The 6596-nt window shown below is 39.6% G+C and overlaps 1 long non-coding RNA gene across 1 annotated transcript; it reads right to left on the reverse strand.

The window, feature by feature from the left end:
- Positions 1-350: 350 nt before the first annotated feature.
- On the reverse strand, positions 351-5358 carry LOC120745003. The gene is made up of 3 exons (XR_005698525.1): positions 4661-5358; positions 3069-4168; positions 351-864 (listed from the first exon to the last, which is right to left on the reverse strand). It is a non-coding gene; the product is annotated as an uncharacterized LOC120745003 (long non-coding RNA).
- Between the last annotated feature and the right edge of the window lie 1238 nt (positions 5359-6596).

The following is a 6596-nucleotide window of genomic DNA, read 5'->3' on the forward strand; positions in this document are numbered from 1 at the left end:
ATCAAACTAACAATCCAAAGCAGCAACTTTCAAATCTCTGGATTCTTCTTGGTGGCTTTCAGATGAGCTCATGTTACAATCAGCTGCTGTGTGTGTTGTTGTGTAGCTGAAGCTCTGACTCACATTTCACATGTGACCAAAGGAAACTCGGTGCTGTGTGACACACTTTAGATTCTCTGCTGCTGCTTTGAACTCTTCAAACTAAAGAGCCAAACTGCTATATATATAACTGCTATATTATGCTATACTATACATCTGCACTCATTTAAAGTATTTTAACCTGATTCATTGTTTCCACCCTAACAGTTCATTCCTCAAATCAAACAAGACATTTGACCCTCAAAAATGTACCAGCAAATAATTTTGCAATAACAAATTTCTCAACTTTTCCAAGTGGAATCAAACAAGTGTGTTTAACAGTGAAACCAGAGTGGAAGCTGCTCATATAAAGTCCAGCCCAGGCTAAAGTAAGCTGAGTAGACCAGCATCATCAACGTGTCGGCTCTCTGGACACGGTGCAAGATCGCCATCTGCAGGACTAAACTAGTTTTTCTCAAGATGATGTCATCGTACAGCAAAACATTCAGATCAGGTGACATGACTGTCTGAGAGGCGGAGTTTAACTGTGGCAGGTAAGCATGTGGAGGAGGAGCAACAACATGACGCTGGAACATCATCACTGCATTATCCAGTTTCCTCTCTAACTGGATGCTGCTGTGAACAAGAACAGCTGTGGAAGTAGGGTCCTGAGTGTCATCTATGGATGAATGCAGGTCAGTGTGTTGCTGGTGATGAGTCACAGTGTCCATCTCACAGTGGAGTCACAGCTTTTCTTCAGCTGCTCTGCTCTTCAAATGCTTCCAGCTGAGAGACGACACACACTTAATATGGTTATAACCTTTATTTACTATTATTATTATTATTATTATCATTATTAGTAGTAGTAGTAGTAGTAGTGTCAGTATATATTATATATTAAAAATACAAAGATTATCTGAATTTCTTTGATTTTATGTGACCCATTAGAATTAGCATTTAATGCATATCTCATTCACGTATCTTAAAGTGTTGTAAGAGTATAATTCTGAATATTCTTCTGTTTCTATCTGTCACGGCGAGTGAGGTGAGCCGTGTGGAGGAGGAAATGAAGGATCCAAGTGCAGGCAGTCGTGAGGGTGTGAAGGTGGTTTATTAAACACAAAAAGAAAGGCAAACGGCAACAAGGAAAACTAAACTATACTGGGAAACAACTAAAACTACAAGACACAAACCTGAATGAGAACGAGCGGATGACAGCAGGGAAACACACGGATGACGCAGGGTGGAATACACAGACGGACCAGCAACTACAATGACGGAAGACATGACTTAAATACACCGAGAATCACAGGGAAATAACACACAGGTGGTGGACGCAGCTGGGAGTGATCAACAAGACGAGACAAAGGCAAAACTGAACACACTCACATGAGACGCAGACCTTCACAATAAAACAGGAACAAGAAACCATCACACAAAGGCGCAGACTCGACATAGAGAGACAGACAGAAAATGACACATGGAACTGGACAAATACTAAGCCGACACAACTGAAGAACGAATCCTAAACATAAACAGAAACATGAAACTCAAATAATAAACATCATAATCATCATCATCATCATAAACAACAAGAAAACAATCCCAGAAGTAAACTAAAACCAAAATACAATAAACTCAAAATACTGGGTCCAACGGACCCAGAACCGTGACACTATCAGTCTGATATCAGGTAGATCTATAATAAATGTTAGAAACCAGTTCTTCACTCTGATGTGAATCATGATCAGATCTCATTGAAAATGTATTTTCTTGTTGTGTTTAAGAGCAGATTGATCAGAGCACCGTGTTTATCTGCACTATGTTGTTTTAATTGCTATAAATAATATATACTGGCATTTAACATTGTTGTGATGCAGCACTTCACTTCATAATATGGACTTTACTGCTTTGATTGTGTTTTTATTTTCAGCTTTTTGTTAGGAATCATTTCTGAAATAAATATATAAATATACGTTAACAGGCTGTTTGTTGCTGCTGTTCTGTCAGTGACTCCATGCTGATTTTTATTTTTAATAAACACGACTGATGTAAAGGTTAAAAGGCTTTTCACACAGTGAACATCATCAGTAATCTGTGAGGTTGTAAACTGCTTATTAAAAGAGTCCACAGAGCCAGCTGACCTTAGCTTAACGACTGTTAGCCATCTCTATGTGAGAGCAAGAAGTTTGAATGAAAACAGTAAAGTGTGTGTGTTAATTCTCTGGTCTCTGCACTTTAAAAAAGTTTCTTAAATGGAAGAAAGAGAAACAGATTTTACACGTGAACCAAAGACTCAGAGTTTATGAACGCTGGACCGTAGTGTTTAAACCGAAAGAATCAAACACTGCCTTTAGAATACAATTAGGATGAACTTTAATCCTGGTCTCATTCTGGTGTGTAAAACACAATGATTGACAGATCACTGTTAGTACATCTCAGAGAGAGTTTCTGTGTCAGCAGAGTAATAGATTACACATCTACAGTATCTGATCAGCTGCTGTGGAAAGTCAGTTTTGAGTCTTTTTAGACACAGAGATAAAATATTTTTGATCAAATGCTGATAAATAAATAGAGATTTTAGAATATTTGTCTTTTTTTCAGCTGAGAATCTGATTAAAACTAAGTAATAACTAATCTTTATACTTTTTTAACTCAGCAAACATGAAACTAACGGATGTTTTGATCATTTGCATTTTTTGATCTACTTTTTATATGATGTGTAAATGATTAAAGGCAAAGTGTTTTGTTCCTCTGCGGTTTGCTCTGTGGCCTTACAGTAACATGTTTACTTCAGTAGCTCCAGTTTCTCCAGCCAGCAAATACATGTCACACTAAGGGAATGCTTCATGCAGCAATGACATCATCACGCAGCCACACCCATTTATACCAAAGGAGGCACCAGTAAGGTCTTATGGAATGATTAACCTAAACTGATGAAATTATGAAAGCAGAACCGAAATGTCAGATTTTGAGCCACCATATTATACCATGTGGGAAGCATCTGATTGGACGTGGCTTCATTTTTCAGTATAACCTACAGCCAATCCTGTAAAAACAAAGAGGAAGAACCATCAGTCATGGATTGGCTTCCAAAAATCCCAGAGAACTGCTACAGAAACAACATGTACGTGTCAGACACTGAGTGCCAGTGTACTGCATGTGCTTTTATGTATGAATGTGTGTGTGTGTGTGTGTGTGTGTGTGTGTGTGTGTGTGTGTGTGTGTGTGTGTGTGTGTGTGTGTGTGTGTGTTTGGGGGGGCACCCTCAAAAAGGGACTGAGCTTACCCAGTAATCAAGCAACTTTAATTTCAGCTATTTAACCTCCCTTTAACAGGAATACATGAATAATGATCAGTATGCTGTTTGTTTACAAAGGGTTAACCCTGAGTTTACCAGGGTATAAAGCTGGTTCGCAAATTCAAACAGCTGCAGCTCAGAAAATTAAAAACTCAAACTGTCAGGAGCAGGTTCTGTTGTGTATGTATGAGTTTCACCCCAAAACCAACTGCAAGCATCTGTACTGATTTTGGTTTTCAGTGTCATTTTATTATTAAACTGCTTATTATTATTATCTGCTCAGGAATTAGTCTGATGTGTTGGTGAGTCTACAGTAATCTTGTAGGGTATTGAGAGGCTAAAGTGAAGCAATCTGACCATTTTCATAATTAAATTTGTTCCATGTTGTGTACTTCAACTTTCAGTGTTGCAACGCTGAATTTTGTCATGCTGGATTTAACAGTAACATCGTCAACTGTGTGAGTCAGATCATGACCATCAGCTTTTCCTCTCACAAACCCTCTCTCAGGACTGTAATACATCTTACGATAAAGAGCACTATCACAGTTTGTCTCCCTACCAAAGACTCCGACTGCGCACCAGTTAGAGTACAAGCGTTTGTCAAAAGGAACCGAGAACATGACGGCTATTTTCTTATCAGCTCTCTTTGCAGCTGTATCGTAGAGATCGAAGGTGAAGACTCCAACAGATCCTCACCCGGTGCTGCCAGAAAACAGAGTGTTGCCACATTCAGAAGGCTCAAGTTTGGCTGGCAATGGGATTTGGCAGCGTCCGCTAACAAGATACAGACTGTTCAGAAAAGAGAAAAATATGAATTAATATTCTTATTCAAACAGGATCCAAACTCCTCCTAATGAGGCAGGTGATCAGTTTGTTTAGAGAAAGAAACATATAGCTGTGAGGCGATGTGCAGGCAGCTTCTCAGTTACAGTAAAAAACGTTTCAAAGACAAACATGTAACTTCCTATAAATGACTCTAATTTCAAGTGCTGATGTGTTAAGTGTTTGTCTCCGTTGCAGCTTTCTTTGCACAAACACAAGTGTTATGCTGCTGAGCTCGATTCTACTTGGTTTGATGTGAATGTATCTTACTTTTTATTCAGCAGCACTCACCTGCATGAAAGGTCAGTATGTATGAGTTTGTAAAAGAAAGTGAAAAAAATAGATTTAAACTGCTTGCAGTTAAGATATTTCACGTGTAGACATTTGCTTTACAGTAACAGAAAGATGCTGCCCTTTAGAAATCATGACTGTAACACTAAAGAACAAATGTGCATTCACCTGGGCTCACAAAGGGTGTACCGGTCGCTCCTGTTTGTGATATAAATGGTGGACTGATGAGCACCCATGATGTCTGCAAACTGGAGAACAAAAAGAGAGAGAACAACATATTTCTGTTTGTGGAAGCATCTATACAACAGTGAGAACATGGCTAACGACAATGCACACAATACAAATGCCATCATAGTGTCTCAACAAAATCCAAGGTGTTCTGGATGTGGTGTTCAGAGCTGCCTTCCAACAGGCTGAGAATCGAAGCCAGAAACTAAGAGATGCTATAGATGACTGAGTGGATCATACAGACGGTCCTAAAGGGGGACAAAAACAGCTGCAGAGTGCCGGGTCTGTGACATGATCGTGTCATTACGGAGGCAGATGAGACCATGGTCTCGTACGATGTTACATCTCTCTTCACTTGCATCCCAGTCACGGAAGCGTTGGACGTAGTTCGTAAGAGATTACAGCATGACCCCAACCTCAGCAACAGGACCGCTCTCAGCATCGACCACGTGTGTTTGCTTTGGAACTGTCATCTTACATAAAAAGGTCAGTTCTACATCCATCATTGTCATCCACACCTTAGAGGTGTCTTAGAGCAGCGGGCCCCAACCCCCGGGCCTCGGACCGGTACCGGTCTGTGAGTCGTTTGGTACCGGGCCGCGAGAGACTCGGGTGTGAAACGTTTGGTTTTCAGGGTTTTTATCGGTTTTCAGCGTTATTTTGTTATCATTTTTTTCGTTAACTCGGTTTTCCTGGGTCTTTTCACGTGTGTTATGAAGAAATCATCTTTTTTTCGGTACCGGTACTGGTTTTATTTTGTTGTATTTATCCGCGACACCTTAACCCTTTACAGCCGATCGGAGCGGGCACGCTCTGTTTTGCGTAACTATTTTTAAATCCCGGTAGCTCTGCAACCACGTAAGCTAGCGCAATCATTTTTTTTTGCATATGAAACTGGAGGAGTTGTACTTACATCTTATGCCATCAGCTTGTCCTAGGTCAGTTTCCTTCCACATAAAGCTTTGCAAAACCTGCATAAAAAGCACTTGCAGCAACAAAAACATGATATTCCAGAAACACACTTCGCCAATCCGATCAGCTGTTTGTAACACTTCCTATGTCCATCAGCGTGAACTATCACATGACCGCATGACCTGCCCGAAACCGGAAGTGACGTCATTTTGCGGAAATGTAGTTTTTTTTACCATCGTGGCCTCATGAGCTTATACTTGTGTTTTTAAAAGTTATGTTTGACTTCATGACTTTCTGTGTCGTTTCTGGGATGCTTAGGACTCATATTGCACTGCTGGAAATAGTTTATTTTGATGCACATGCTGTTATTTTGCAAATTTGCACTATAATATTTATTTCCGTTTTTCCTGCAGTATATAAAAATTGGTGTATTTCAAAAATAAAACTATGAAGACACTCAAAATAAGTTTCCTGTGGTGGGAAACTATTTTGTGCAACTTTTTTGTATTTACAGTTTTGAGGGATAAGCCTCTTAAATTTCTCTAACTAGAAATATATGTTAAAAAAACAAAAACGATTTTCAATTTTTTTTGTAGTTTATTGCACTTTTTTGCAATTTATGTAATTACTATGCACTTAATGCAGACATATTATTAAAGTTTGGGCTATAATGGTTGTATTGATGTATAGCAACTTGAAATGCTCCCAAAAATGGCTCCACAGCATGTAAAAATATAATATAAGCTCTGGCGGACTTGGTTCTATGGTAGGTCTTAAAGGGTTAAAGGCCGGTCCGTGAAAATATTGTTGGGCATAAACCGGTCCGTGGTTGGGGACCGCTGTCTTAGAGGACTTCATAGGAAGGTTTCTGTGGTGGGCGAAAAACTCTCTCCAACGTAGAGGTCTGGGCATTCGCTGCACTGTACATCATACACCACATACACAGCATCATTTTGGATTTCTT

The sequence above is a fragment of the Simochromis diagramma genome, unplaced genomic scaffold (assembly GCF_900408965.1).
Source record: "Simochromis diagramma unplaced genomic scaffold, fSimDia1.1 OVJJ01000137.1, whole genome shotgun sequence".
Classification (NCBI taxonomy): Eukaryota; Metazoa; Chordata; class Actinopteri; order Cichliformes; family Cichlidae; genus Simochromis; species Simochromis diagramma.